Raw genomic sequence first — 14,312 nt, forward strand, 5'->3', positions numbered from 1 at the left:
CTGAAATGACTTGAAGGAAGTAATTATTTAATGTATATATAAAAAATAGCTGCATGTAAGTTGGATTTGAATGTAGAAAACTGGGAACTAAAGTGACATTTAGCTGAATTCTGCCTGACAACTACCCCCGACAGGAGTTGAACTGGCTCAACAACTCTTCCCAGGCCTGGCTGCATCCTGCTGGCCCCACCAAAAGGAGATCACATGGCCTTGTTGATTGAAAGGGGAGTGGCACCTGGGGACTGCAGGCAAATGTTATATTGGGGAGGTCGTAAAATGGCTTCCTCTTGGGGGAAATTGGGAGGGGCAGTGCCTCTGCTAGCAGCTGAGCTTGGGGGAAGTGGATAAACCAGTTATTCCACCCTGTGATGTGGGAAGCCACACCCCTTTTTGACCAGGGCATAATTTTAAAAAGATAGATAACTCATAGTGCGGACTGTTCAAAATTATATAATTAATACCATTATTCTTGTCATTTTTCGGTGCACATTTTAAGAGGTGTTAGGACCCTGTGGTATGTTCCTGGGGATAGTAGCGGAAAAAAAGGTTGTTACTCCAAATGTCTGCATGTTAAAAATCTGACGCTTTATCATCTGTAATCCATATCCCTGGTGCACATTTGTGTAAAATCTGGAAAGGTTTAGAGGTCGTTATCTGGATGAAAAGGGGAGAATTCTGTCATCAGTGGACACGACATCGTACAAAGACAGGGATCGGATGGTTTGGTGCTACAGAAAATATGTTAACTGGACCTATAATATGAGAAAAATGGTACATAGATAAATATGTATTTGGATCAGAAATAGATTTGTGTGCAATTTGACATGGGGAGGTTCCTCTGACCATAAAACCTACAGCATCACTCTGACACTCCATTTCTTCCCCCCAATCAAGGGAGAGAGGAAAGCTTGGCCAATGATAAGTGAGAGGGGCAGGCTTAGCTAGGCCCAGGCACACACCCATTTTCAAAACACATAAAAAGGGCCACTGAAACCCAGGTAGGGAATTCACTTGCCACTTTCTTGCGGGACGCTTTGCCGGGAGACTCCAGGCTTCAAATCCATCAACCTCCAGAGACCAGAGATCCAGAGAGACCAGAGATCCAGAGAGACCAGAGATCCAGAGAGACCAGAACTGTGCAGTGCTGTGAGCAGAACCAGTGCTTGACAGACCCAGAGAGCATAGCTGACCCAGATAGCCGGGACTTCAGAACCACCCGTCGGAAGTCCCGTCTAGCCTGACCAGACCTTGACGGCTTATTTCAAACATATAGTGTGAGTACTCACTGTGCCAAAACCAATCTCTTAGTTTAAAATAATCTAATCCAAACTATTTTAGCCTATTAGAACTGCCTCCTAGAATCGTGTCATTCTGTCATCTTTAAAACTGAGAACTGTCATCTGTCATTCTGAGCTTTAAAATTTAAAATCCGAAAAACTACTTTCACAAAATCGTCCGTATCTCCGGAAACGTATAGTGCCTCCGTAATTACGCTCGACGCGCGCGAGTAAATTTGCCGCGATTTGACATTTTGCACAATTTCAGCCACGTGTAAAAATCAGTAGCTTCTTGCTTTCCTTTGCTAAAATTCGTTTTAACATGCTGGTTACACATAGAGCATTGCTAAAGTGAGCCTGAACTAATATAAACTAGATATCACCCACCCTGAACCTCTAGAGGGAATTAAAACCATTTTTAGCACATTTCTCAATTCATTGTCATCACATTCAAAGCATTTTGGGCCTGTGTTTCAAACCTCTACCTGTTTTCCTCTAAGCTTGCTGGGGGAACTGCATTTCGTATTGCATTTTGTTGGGATTCTTGAAGACTGTGTGCTCTCCTTCCATTTCTTACATTGCATAGGGGGGGAGTGAATTGTCAAGGAAAAGTGATTACATTGTCTTTTGTTGAAGCCATATCAAGTTATTTTCTGTACTGCATTTCATTCATCATTGCATTTCCTTGAACCATATAAAGCATTCTTTCCCACCTTATTCTTCTGTTCCTATTCATAAGTTACCTCTTGCTGATTACTGCTCATATTCACAAGTGTAATATCCATTATCAATTTATTTACAGAAGTGATATATATATATATATATATATATATACATATATATATATATATATTGTTTAATTTTCAAATATACCTTTTAAATTTGCAAAACAAGCCTACTTCTTGGGCTCAGTGGGGTCAAGGGGGATTCTAAGAGAGGTGTGTTATACAAGGGTTCATCATCCAGATTATAACTTGCCATAAAATATATAAATAAGGGTTTCCATCAGCATCCCAGACTAGGCATTGACTTAGCTGTATTGTTGAATTGAATCCGCTTACAAAGTGGGGGCTCGGAGCCGGGATATTCTGGGTTAGATTTACCACTTGTGCAGATTAATACAGTGTGCCAACTGACCAGATACACATATCCGGTTAGATCACCACGCTGTTTTATACTGTGGAAGCACCCCTCAAAGGAACGCTCTAAGGAAACGGTCTGTTTTGCAAAATAAAATACTAACTGTTGTAAGTCAGGAGGGAGATCAATCACCAGCATGACGACCGTGGTAGATATGAAAATAGCGAGGGAGCACCTCTTACATAAGCTATTTGTGAGAGGTGAGTGGACTCATCAGGACCAGGCGGTCTGGTTGCAGGCAATCGCGGAACAGGTCACTGAAACAGGGTCAGATATATGGAGACATCAGGGTCCCCTACATGTGGCCCTGAGCGAAATATATATGGCTCCTAAGGCAAAAGATGAACACAATAAGATTGCCAGGATAGCGGCATATTTGTATCTATATATGGAAGTCACGCAGGACAAATGTGCTGAAGGCCAAGATCTGGCAAATAGGCAACAGATGGCGTTATAAAAGGCCCAATCTGACCTGGTCTCTTCTGAGCAGAGGCTGCACGGGAGCCAGGAGTCAGAAAATGACAGCAGACAGTACATCACTAAAACAAAGGAGGATATGGATAGGCTGCAACAGGAAAAGGCTGACCAGGATACCAGATTTCTGGCCTTGCAGAAGGAGTACCACGAAGGTTTGGACTCCCTTCTGCAGAGCCAGAAAAAGCTGGAGCAACAACTGGACTTCAACAGGGCATGCACAGAGCAGGTAGCCACCCTGCAAATTTGATTAGACAGAGAGAAAGAGGAAATCAATAAATTGATTCTGAAAGACCTGGATACCCAGGCAGAGTTTGATCAGGAGCGCCAGAAAGCTGGTGCCTTCCAAAGGCAAAGGGACGACCTGGCGGCACAGATGCAGGCTCTTAGTCAGGAAAGGGATACCTTAGGCCAGGAAGTCTGCCATTTAAAAAGGAAAATGGAAGAAAATCACCTGGCCCTCCAGGGACTGGGTGACCTCCAAAAAGAACACCAGAACTTGATAGAGCACACCAGGAGGGTGGAGGATGCTCTGGCAAGAAAGGAGCAGGCCAATATGGACACAGCGCAGGCGGTAACCCTCCTGCAGCAAAGACTGGCCCAGTAGTCCAGGACCAATCAGGAGGCACAGAGAGAGAATGAGGCTCTCTGCCAGCACAATGATAGGCTCCAGCAACAGGTAGCGATGCAGGAGAGACTGATAGATTCTAGTTAGGCCTTAACTGAGGAACTGAAAGCGCAGGCTCTTGCATTGCAACAGGGATCAGGGGCGGATAGTGATGAGGTTCGCTGGGAAAGAGAAACTCCTGAGCATAACCTCAGGAGCCCTAGTGCCAGAGGCCTTCACCTCTACCAGTCCCTGGACTCTGCCACCCCCATGTTCCCTGGCGCACATGAGCACGGGGCCACAGGGATGGCAGATTACTATCCAGCTAAAAGTATGGGGCTCATAGGCCAGTACCACCCAGGATGGAGGGGCGGGCATCCGGGTATGGGCACCCAAGCACAGTGCAATTTAGTGGGGAACCCCAGGAGAGTAGGCCCACTAAGGCCATCCTGAAAACCTCTGCCCAGGTAGATCAGTGGGGGGATACCCATCAAATCCTGGTAGCAAGGAGGGATCTGAAGACTCCTCTGAGCGTCACAGGATACAGGAGACCAGGTCCCCACATTCTGCCAGCCATTCCCAGGCTCGCAGAATCCGGGAAAACCTGGAAGATCAGACGGGCACCTCTGGGAGCAGCGCTTCTGAGTCGGAGGATGAATGGACCAGGGTTACCCGAACCAAAAAGGCCAATAAGGCAAAAAGGTCCTTGCTTAAGGACCCATTGAAACAAATAAAGGCAATAAGGAGTGTCATCACGCCTTATCATAAGAATGCCAAGTATTCTGTTTGGGAACACTTGGAGCTCTATGAGCAAATGATGTAGACTTTCCATTTGAAGGACAGCCAAAGCTGTATTCAATATGTAAAGTGGACCTTCTCACCAGAATACTCCAGTTTCTTTGCGGGGCTGGAGGATCAAAACCATTCAAGGTGGTCCACATACAGGGCGGCCATCTTGAAACATTTTTCTGTGCACAGAAATCCTCAAGAGGCTCGCAAGGCAGCCTACAATTTGCAATGTGGGGAGGATCAGGCCCCACAAGAATTCGTGCAAGAATTGAAGCGTGCCTTTGCGCAGATCACCAGAAGGGTGCGCACGGACAGCAGAGAATTTGTCAATTATTTTTTCCATGCCTTGCCCAAATACATCATGACCCAGCTAGTGAGAGATTTTCACGAGAAGAGGTCACTAGACTGGGTCATTGAACAGGCTACCCGGATCTATGAGGCGCAGAAGCCTATAGAAAATAAAAGTAATGCGCAGAAAAACCCCAAAACCAACAGCACCCCTGCTGCTGCCAAGGTGGCGGAGGTAAAGGTTGTCCCCGTTTTAGATTTGGAGATGGAAGGATTAAAAACCTGCCTGCACCAAATAATTCACAGCCCAGAAGGCCCTCGGGCCAGTCACAGACAGGGAGTCGAGGAGGTAGTCCCACAAATGGGGTCCCCCGCTCCCTTGACTATGTAAGTCCCCGCTACAAGGGAAACCGACCAATCCTGGGTTATGTGTGGACTCCTCCAGCCCAAGGGGGGGACCCAGCCAAGCACCTGACCCGGGGAACTTCCCTCCTAACTTCCCCCAGGAGGGCAGAAATTCACCAAATCCTGGGCAGAACCTTTTCCCCAGGTATCCACCCAATTCCCAGCCCCAAAATCATCCATCCTTCTTTCCCCAATTCCCTGAGCCCAGACAACCTAATCCGGAAAGGGGAGGCAAAGGGTGGAGGGGTACCCAAATCTTCCCAATCCGGGGTATTACCAGAGAAGGGATAGCTACCCTTCCCGGGATCAGCCCAGGGGAGAAAATAGAGCCACGTATCAGCCTGACTGGGTTTCACAACTTGAGCGCCAGGTCCAAAATATGACACGAGATCTGGGTCTCATACTGAGGGCTCAACAGAACCCTCAGATGAGCATGCCACCGCAGAATGCCCCAAACTCTGGACCTGGTGCTCCAGAACAATGACGGGGGCAGCACCCCGATAACCCACCGGTTCCCAGGGAGGAGGCACAAGAGGAAGGGGAGTGTAAAGCCTTGGAGGAAGCGTCCTTCCCAACTTGTAAACAGCCCCTGGAAAACCAGGAGCCGGAAATAAAATCTCCTACCCCTGAAAGTCTGCCACCCAAGGAGCAGAGAGGAGGTAGGATAAACAAAGGACCCAAACAGACCCACTTTGTGGAGGAGGTACAGGTCTTCCAATTTGAGGGAGAGGGATCCTCAGAAGATCCTGGCAAAAGGATCTTCTCCTTCAGAGATGGGGGAACTCCTCCCAAGGAAAAATGGGTCCCAAGGTATGCCAATTCAGACTGGGGAGATGTGGAGACTGAGCTAACGCCGCCCATCATCTCATCCCAGAACCGACAATACCAAAATCCCATGGGTCAAACCCATCCTGATGACTGCCTCCAAAAAGGGGGGGGGGGGCGGACCAGACCCGAAACCATTCCAGTTGCCAACCTTTTCTTTCAGATTCCCCAGGCTCTCCACAGAATTCTGCCCAAATCTCTTCGCTAGCAATGTCCAAAACCAGAAAGTTAGCCCACCAGTTGTCCAAAAATGTGCATTATCTGTGCCCCCTTGAGGAGAAGGAGGGAAGATATTATGCCCTGGTACAAATACAGGGGCAGGGTACAATTTCGGCACTGGTGGACACTGGATCCCAAGCTACCCTTCTGTCCAAAAGGGCCTTTGATTAAGTAAATGCAGGAAGGGGGGAGAATTACCGTATTCCTCTCAACTCTCTTCCTGGACAACTGCAGAACTTTGACGGGAAGGAAATTCATGTCGAGGGGACTGCAGATTTGGACATCAAAATTGGGCGACACAAGGTGAAACACCCGGTCATAGTAGTGACTCCAGAGGGCACCCCTTGTTTACTAGGGAATGACCTCCTGAGAAGGTTGTCACCCCTAATAGATTGCATAAACAAGGTCCTCTGGACCCAGACTAGCCGACCAATAAAATTAAAACAGAGTGTCAACCATGTTAGTTTAAATGGCACCTGCCACATGGTTGAACAAAAATGTGGCCAAGTAGAATTTCCCTTCCAGAACAACCAAATTCCAGACGTGACAGTAATAGCAGTAGGACAACAGACTGGTGGTGGGGGGTCCTCTCTATTTCTGAAAATCCACCTTCCTTCCAGTTTAAGGTGGTATTCCACACTGGAAGGAAACACTCTGAAATTCTTTACCAATCCACAATCAGACACTCCCACTCCTATAGTCCAGAAAGATGTGAAATCAGCTCAGAGCCTGAATGATATCCAGCAAATTGGAGAGCAGTTGTTCATCCCTGTTCAGTTAAATGATGGGAAGGACTCTGTTCTCGCTCGAGTGTGTGTTAACGGTATTACCCAAATTGTTCGAACACAATTGTTCGAATTACCGAATTGACCGAAAGTCGAGGGTCCGAATTGACCTTTGCACAATTGACCGCACATATATATATATATATATATATATATATATATATATATATATATATATATATATATATATATATATATATATATATATATATATATATATATATATATATTGGTTTGGTAATATATATATATATATATGTATATATATATATTTATATATATAATGGGGGTTACGGGGGGTTTCCCCCCGCACATATGTAACAATTGACCTTCACAATTCGGTCAATTGTGCAAAGGTCAATTGTAATTCGAACAATTGTAGTTCGAACAATTTGTATACATCCGTGTGAACAACGGTAAGATCTTCATTAGCAAAGCCATGTTCCGCCAACTCCCAAAAGATTCAGCCATTCCCACATTCAAACTGATAGACAAATGGGAAATGGACCTGGAAGCACCCAATTCCAAACATCTCCTGCCAAGCAGGTGCATGCTCAAAATCTCCATTGGCAGCAAGAGCATAGTCCATAATTGTTGGGGCGTGCGAGACATCACTGCCAACTTTTACTTAGGCAGTGACATTCTCAATCGCTTTGCCATTAGTTTGGACCTAATAAACTTCAAAGCTTGGTTCCGATTAGCGGATAATCCCATGGGCTTTGATGATCCAGAAAAAGCATTTAGGTCAGCTCAATTGCTACCTTATGCAGTTGAAATTCAGATTAAAGAGGAAGTCACCATCCCGGAAAGGACCCGACAATTCTCCCTGGAAGTGAAAGTTAAAAGAGGACAAAAATTGAAAAACCCTGATGCTTACATATATCTAAATGGTTCTCTCCAACAGCAAGGGTTGGGGGTAAACCCAACTCCATTAGTCAACATAGAACATGACACCATTCCAATAGAGGTGGATAACAGTGACTTAAAGAGCATTACTCTAGCCGCAGGCACCATTATTGGAATGGCGGTTGATGACCGACATTTTTCCATTGATCTAGGAAATTAACTGTTAGGACCGATCCCCAAGGACTGTTTTGACAGTGAGAGTGAGGACAATACAACACCAGACATGATCTTCACCAGGCATGGGGGGAACTTCCTGGTGTACACTTCCTGCCCTTATGGTAAGGAAGATGTGACTTGTGACTTCAGGAGGGATGAGCTGATTTTCCAGGTCCATGAGGGCTGCCTTTCCCACCTGAAGCCTCCAGTCCAAATCAGCACTCTGACCAGGGACTTCTCCACCCAGCTGGAGGAGGCCGCTGAGATAGCCAAACCAGATGTCTTTCCAGGCTTCAGGCAGATGGTGGAAGAGAGAGTCAACCTAGCTGATGCCTGCGTGACTCTGGAACAAAAGCAAAAGTTGAAACAAGTTTTCTTGGATTTCCAAGATCTCTTTGCGGTAGACTCATATGACTGTGGTCGCACCAACATCCGCACAACAACAATTCCCACGGACCCTGGCATGACTCCAGTGTTTGTGAAGCAATATCACTTACATCTTGCATCCATGGAGTCCCTTACTGAAATAATTAAGAACCTTGAGTCCCGGGGGATAATCCGTCCAGTCCACAGCACCTTCAATAATCCGGTGCTGGGAATATTGAAGCCAAACGGCCAATGGAGACTCTGCGCTGACCTTAGGGAGCTCAACAAACGGGTCCATACTTCCTGATGGCCTCTGCCCTACATTGACCAAAGGCTGGCGCAGATTCAGGGGTCACAGGTATTCACTGCAATAGACCTGACCAATGGATACTGGACCGTGCCTGTCAGTAGGGAGGACCAATACAAACTGGCTTTTACCTTTGGGGGCCAGCAGTACACATGGACCCGGACTCCCTTCGGATACCTCAACTCCGGCAATGAATTCAACATTTTCCTACATAAGGCCATGCCCGACCTGGGTGCGAGGGGTAACCTGTCTTATGTAGATGATGTCCTCATCAAAAGTTCATCTGTGGAAGAACACATAGCGGAGATCCGTTATGTTCTGACACAGTTGAGGGCCGCCGGAGCGAAAATTTCCTTTCAGAAAGCACAGTGCTGTAGAACCCGTGTTAATTTCTTGGGGCATGAGATTACTACTCAGGGTCTCTGTCCCCAAGTAAAGAAAGTGGAAGCACTTCAGAAACTGAAGGATCCCACAACTCTGCGGGAACTAAGGAGCCTCCTTGGACTGACTAATTACAGCGAAAGTTCATTGAGGGCTACGCAGAGATCACTAGACCCCTGTTTCATCTCCTGAAGGGGGAGGCAAGTGAGCATGGGGTCCAGAACAATCTGAGGCAGTAAGACAACTCAAAAGAAGCCTCTCACAAGCGCCTTGCCTAGCTTACCCTGTCAGAAACAAGGAGTTCTTCCTGGAGACAGGGTTTTCTAATATGTGCTTGAGGGCAGTATTATACCAAAAGCATGACAAGGTCAATAAAGTAATCTCCTATGCGAGCAAAATTTTATCCTCTGTGGAGGGAAAATTCAACGATTGTGAGAAGGCACTCCTGGCAACGGTGTGGGCATTGAAGAATTACCACCCGTTTATCCAGGGGGAACACATCATAGTGGAGACTCCACACCAGCCTCTGCAATATCTCCAAAGTGACAGAATCCGGGCCGGAAATGTGAGTAATTCCCGAATTACTTCCTGGATTCTGTCAATGCAAGGCTTTCCTGTAGAGGTCAGATATGGCCAAAACAAGAAGAGTCCCCTCGCGCAAGGTCTGGCTGACTTGCATGATTGTGCCAGAGAAAACTGTCTCGAGGACGAAAGTCTAAAAATCAAGGACAACATGGAGGCATACCTTAATTCCCCACACAAAGTCTTTGAAGAAGACAAGTGTGAGGGAATGCCCACTGTTTATGTGGATGGATGCTCTTACCATGTTGACAACAACGGGGAGAAATAACTGGTGGCCAGTGTAAGGAACGCATGGGTGAATGAGTCCCCAGAACCCTCTGCTGGATACAAAATTGGTCCCCGAAGTAGTCAGGTGGCAGAGTTGATGGCTGTGCATCAGGCCATCCTCACTGCCGTCCAACATCAACTCCACGAACTAGTCAGGAAATCCCAAGCTGGCCATGATCAGTGGGTGGTTCCTACCTCATTCCGAAGCCTGATGTTAAGTCACGCCCATGATGCGGCCACAGCCGGTCATAGGGGGTTTCACACAACACTTGAAATCTTAAGAGAGGTTGCATACTGGCCGCACATGGTCCAGGACCTCAACCAATATTTGAAGGGTTGTCTTGTGTGTGCACAATTTCAGCCATCATCCCTCACACACTGTGCGCCTCTCCAAAAGAGGGGGATGACACTGCCATGGTCAGATTTGCAAATCGACTTTGTAGGACCTGTAATTCGCTCGTCTAGAGGAAACAAGTACATGTTGACCGTTACATGCTTGGTTACCAAGTGGGTGGAATGTCTCCCGGCCCCAAACTGCAAGGCAGAAACAGCAGCTGCCCTGATGATTAACCACATCTTTTCCCGTTTTGGTCTTCCTCAAAGGATTGAGTCAGACAGGGGTAGCCACTTCACCAGTGAAGTAATGACAAAGATGTGGGAAATACTGGGGGTCAAAAGGAAGTTACATATTGCTTACCGGCCAGCTTCCTCTGGGGCAGTAGAACGCTACAACTGAACCATTGTGAGCATCTTAAAAAAGTTTGTGACAGATTCTGGGCCAAGTTGGGATATCCGATTACCTCTGGTCCTAATGGCCATCAGATCTACCCCTTCATCTGCAACTAAAATGTCACCATTTGAGTTGATGACTGGACGCAAGATGGTGCTTCCTCAGCATTTGCTCTACAGTACCCAAGAGCAGACACTGATAAATGCCTCCACAACTCATGAGTATGTGGAGAATTTAAGGAAACACCTTCAGCATGCTTTTGCCTATGCTCAGCGGAATCTAGAAAGATCAGCTGATAGCATGAAAACCCACTACGACCTGAAGACCACCAGGAAGGAATATACTGTGGGGGACCGGGTCTATCTATACAATTTCCAAAGGAACCAGGCCAAACAGCGAAAATGTTTGCCTACATGGAAGGGACCCTTTGAAATTATAGACAAGATCTCCCCTGTTGCCTACAAAATCTGCATCCCCAAAGGTAATTTGGCGGAAGGGGAAGATAAGTGGGTCCATATTAATCAGCTGAAGTGTTGCCATCCCAGGCACACTCTGCAACAACTGGAGGAATCCACTGGAATCCCAGAGGGGGCCGCTCCAGAGTAATTCAATTCCAACCCTAAAATAATCCACATATAGCATATAAAATTCTGTGATTCTTGTATATGTTCTTGTCTCCTAATTTAAAAAAGAAAATGTATATGTTCATATCTTCTGATTTATAAAATGTATATGTTCGCCACACCATTAATAGTGGTGTAAAAATGTCTAGGAATGTGTATTGCCGCTTTGCTTTATCATCCTAGGAGAGATGAAACCATGGAGACTGACCACGGAAGGCGACCTGGGGGACCGGGAGCGAAGATCTGAGGGGCCCGGGGTACCGCCCAATATTCCCATCAGGACCGGGAAGGAGAACTGATTGATCAACTGGAGGGAGGAAAAGATGCTGAACTGTGCCATCTACGGAATTGGAAGAAGATGAGGCGAACATCCCAGATCTTGCGAGTTCCATCAGTGAAAGCTCAGAATGGCCATCGCAAGAGGGGGGGCTTGTGGTATTTTTTTACCCATGCATCCAAGCCCTACCATAAAACTGTGCAGTACTGGCATGGAAAACATCATGATGGCCAGAACTCCGCAGAGAGTGCACAGGGAAAACATGAAGAATAGGCTGCCACCCATTTTTGCCTATGTTGTGAGCACATGAGGGCACCGCCTAAAACCACCATTGGGCTACACACACAGTAGCCTGAAACCATTGGGAATGGCAATGCTGATTGCCAAAAGCAACCCAAAAGCAAACTGTGGGGAATTCATTTTCTTAATGTCAAAAATGGATGCAGTACCGGTGCTCACCACTATCAGAAAGCCAGCGTTTTAAAACCACCAGACCTTTGTGTAAAACTGAACAAATTAACCGAAACCAGGCCAAAGAAAGACTTGCTAAGAGGTGGATACAATGTAAAACTATATTCTGAAATGACTTGAAGGAAGTCATTATTTAATGTATATATAAAAAATAGCTGCATGTAAGTTGGATTTGAATGTAGAAAACTGGGAACTAAAGTGACATTTAGCTGAATTCTGCCTGACAACTACCCCCGACAGGAGTTGAACTGGCTCAACAACTCTTCCCAGGCCTGGCTGCATCCTGCTGGCCCCACCAAAAGGAGATCACATGGCCCTGTTGATTGAAAGGGGAGTGGCACCTGGGGACTGCAGGCAAATGTTATATTGGGGGGGTCTTAAAATGGCTTCCTCTTCGGGGAAACTGGGAGGGGCAGTGCCTCTGCTAGCAGCTGAGCTTGGGGGAAGTGGATAAACCAGTTATTCCACCCTGTGATGTGGGAAGCCACACCCCTTTTTGACCAGGGCATAATTTTAAAAAGATAGATAACTCATAGTGCAGACTGTTCAGAATTATATAATTAATACCATTATTCTTGTGATTTTTCGGTGCACATTTTAAGAGGTGTTAGGACCTTGTGGTATTTCCTGGGGATAGTAGCGGAAAAAAAGGTTGTTACTGAAATGTCTGCATGTTAAAAATCTGACGCTTTATCATCTGTAATCCATATCCCTGGTGCATATTTGTGTAAAATCTGGAAAGGTTTAGAGGTCGTTATCTGGATGAAAAGGGGAGAATTCTGTCATCAGTGGACACAACATCGTACAAAGACAGGGATCGGATGGTTTGGTGCTACAGAAAATATGTTAACTGGACCTATAATATGAGAAAAATGGTACATAGATAAATATGTATTTGGATCAGAAATAGATTTGTCTGCAATTTGACAAGGGGAGGTTCCTCTGACCATAAAACCTACAGCATCACTCTGACACTCCATTTCTTCCCCCCAATCAAGGGAGGGAGGAAAGCTTGGCCAATGATAAGTGAGAGGGGCAGGCTTAGCTAGGCCCAGGCACACACCCATTTTCAAAACACATAAAAAGGGCCACTGAAACCCAGGTAGGGAATTCACTTTCCACTTTCTTGCGGGGCGCTTTGCCGGGAGACTCCAGACTTCAAATCCATCAACCTCCAGAGACCAGAGATCCAGAGAGACCAGAGATCCAGAGAGACCAGAGATCCAGAGAGACTAGAACTGTGCAGTGCTGTGAGCAGAACCAGAGCTTGACAGACCCAGAGAGCAGAGCTGACCCAGATAGCCGGGACTTCAGAACCACCCGCCGGAAGTCCCGTCCAACCTGACCAGACCTTGACGGCTTATTTCAAAAATATAGTGTGAGTACTCACTGTGCCAAAACCAATCTCTTAGTTTAAAATAATCGAATTCAAACTATTTTAGCCTATTAGAACTGCCTCGTAGAATCGTGTCATTCTGTCATCTTTAAAACTGAGAACTGTCATCTGTCAGGAAGGCCTGTATCCATGTAGAAGCTTTGGAGGAGAAATGGGCTGCTGATGTCAGGTGTTTGCAGCTAAATCGAAAGCCGTTGATAGATCCAGTAGGAGGAGGAAAGCTAAGTTGCCATTGTCCTTTAGTTCATCCATTTGAATTTTTAACCACTATAACATATATGAGGTACAAAGCACAGCGTGAAAGAGAATTAACCAAGGTGCAGCCCTTTTCCTAGCACAAAGACCGCAGTGATCCCAGAAGTAACAAGACCTCAGAGGAATGCTGGACTTTCAAAGACACATTTATTTTAGATGCTATGAAGCTGCCCAGATCAGTATCCATAGTAGACTTAGAGGTCAGGAACAGAAAGGAGAAGTGGGCTTGCAGAGTGAGCACAAATACAAGATAAGTGTTCCCAGGAGCCAAAGCAGTATCCTTCCAAGTTCATTGAATTAATAGAAACAACCAACACTTCATGTCCAGGTCCACAAGAGTACCATGCCAAGAGACTCCATAGAGAATATGAAAAGGGACATAGAGAACACAACATTCATGTTTGAATTAGCTAAAATCTTAATATATAGAAGGAAACTCTCAAACACAGCAGGGATATCATTTAGAGGTTGCAGGGGTCACAACAACGACCCCTGAGGTCTCCCTTGCTACCCCTAAAAATGGAAACTCCTGGGCTGGGTCCAGCAACATATGGCTCTTTGTTTCTGGAGTGGCTGGCGTTGTTGTTCAGTCTACATTAAAAAAAAAAAAAAAAAAAAAAAAAAAAACAAACAGGGGGTTCCACAAGTGTACCACTTTGACCCATGACCCTAAATAGGAAAGAATAGGAATTACGAATAATGTGTCTTTCTGGAATTCTATATAAATAATTACTAGGCTCAAATGTTTATTTCAGGAACACTTCAGAGAGTGAGTTACTGGTCTAG

The sequence above is a fragment of the Ambystoma mexicanum genome, chromosome 11 (assembly GCF_040938575.1).
Source record: "Ambystoma mexicanum isolate Mex_15411 chromosome 11, UKY_AmexF1_1, whole genome shotgun sequence".
NCBI lineage: Eukaryota > Metazoa > Chordata > Amphibia > Caudata > Ambystomatidae > Ambystoma > Ambystoma mexicanum.